The sequence below is a fragment of the Gossypium hirsutum genome, chromosome A06 (genome assembly GCF_007990345.1).
Source record: "Gossypium hirsutum isolate 1008001.06 chromosome A06, Gossypium_hirsutum_v2.1, whole genome shotgun sequence".
NCBI classification, from domain to species: Eukaryota; Viridiplantae; Streptophyta; class Magnoliopsida; order Malvales; family Malvaceae; genus Gossypium; species Gossypium hirsutum.
The window spans coordinates 122,995,299-122,996,993 of NC_053429.1; the positions used below are offsets into that span (position 1 = coordinate 122,995,299).

General features: G+C 35.9%; 1 non-coding gene across 1 annotated transcript; it reads left to right on the plus strand.

Moving 5' to 3' along the window:
• Nucleotides 1-1,262: 1,262 nt before the first annotated feature.
• On the plus strand, nucleotides 1,263-1,369 carry LOC121231678 (small nucleolar RNA R71). The gene has a single exon (XR_005929734.1). It is a non-coding gene; the product is annotated as a small nucleolar RNA R71 (small nucleolar RNA).
• The last annotated feature ends 326 nt before the right edge of the window (nucleotides 1,370-1,695 follow it).

Below are 1,695 nucleotides of genomic sequence, written 5' to 3' on the forward strand. Positions count from 1 at the left end.
AGCTAATTGAATACCCATCCTAGTGGGTTTTAGTTTCCCAAAACCAAGCTGCTTGAACATTTTATAAGGCATCAAATTAATACTAGCACCTAAATCAGCTAATGCCTTCTCAATATTTAAACTACCAATTAAACAGGGAAAAGTAAAACTTTCTAGATCTTTCAGTTTGGTTGGTAGTTTATTTTGGAGAATAGTTGAATATTCCTCATTGAGTTCCACAGTAGATAGCTCTTCAAACTTCCTTTTATTCATTAATAGCTCTTTCAAAAATTTTGCATTTGTAGACATCTGCGAAATAGCTTCAACAAAAGGTAAGTTAATATGCAACTATTTAAAAAGTTCAAGAAATTTACCGAATTGTGCATCCATGCAGTCTTTCTTCAACTTTATCGGATATGGGATTGGTGGTTTATATTTATTGAGTATGATATTATACTCATTTTGGGTTTTACCTCTACGTCCTTTTCCTTATCAATTTCCTGTGGCAGCTTCTTTTCAGGTTCAATTAACACTTTCCCATTCCTTAATGTAACTGCTTTCCCATTCTCTTTTGGGTTGGATTCGGTGTTACTAGGTAAACTACCTTGTTTCCTTTCTAAAACTAATTTAGCAAGCTACTCAATGTGATTTTCGAGCCCTTGAATTGAGGCTTGCTAATTTTTCAAAGCTGTCTCGGTGTTTTAGAAGCGAGTCTCTGACACCGAAATAAATTTTTCCAACATCTCTTCAAGGTTGGATTTCTTTTCTGGCCGATAAGGTTGTTGCTGAAAACCTGGAGGGAGTGGTGGTCTTTGATTTTCTTGACCTCCCCATGAGAAATGTGGGTGGTTCCTCTAACCTGCATTATAAATATTACTGTAAGGGTTGTTTTGAGGTCTAGAATTATTACCCATATAAGTTATTTGCTCATTGTCCATGCTAGGACCGTAGGGTAAATATTTTGCATTGTTTATTCCACATCCACTTTTCTTACACTGCATCACTAGATGTACCTACATCATAAACCATCAATCTTGTTATTCAAGAGTTCTACCTGGTTCGCTAACACGGTGACTGCATCAACGTTAAAAACACCAGCTGCTTTTGTCAGCTTTGTCCTTATGACTTGTAAATGATAATTATTTAGTAACATCTCCTCTATAAACTCATAAGCCTCATCAAGTGTTTTATTATTTATAGTACCACTAGCGGCTGCATCGATCATTTATCTAGTTGAGGGGTTCAAACCATTATAGAAAGTCTGAACCTGCAGTCATAGAGGTAATCCATGATGAGGGCACCTTCTCAATAAATCTTTATATCTCTCTCATGCATCATATAAGGTCTCTAAATCCATCTATACAAAGGAAGAGATATCATTCCTCAATTTGGCTATCTTAGCCGGTGGAAAGTATTTCAGCAAAAATTTCTCGGTCATTTGATCCCAAGTAGTGATAGAACCTCGTGGTAGGGAGTTTAACCACTGCTTAGCCTTATTTCTCAATGAGAAAAGGAATAACCGTAGGCGAATAGCATCATCAGAAATGCCATTGATCTTGAAAGTGTCATAAAATTCTAGAAAATTAGCCAAATGAGTATTTGGGTCTTCATCCTACAAACCATCGAACTAAACAAACTGTTGAATCATTTAAATAGTGTTAGGCTTCAGTTAAAAATTATTTGCAGCAATAGCAGGTCTAACAATACTCGATTCAG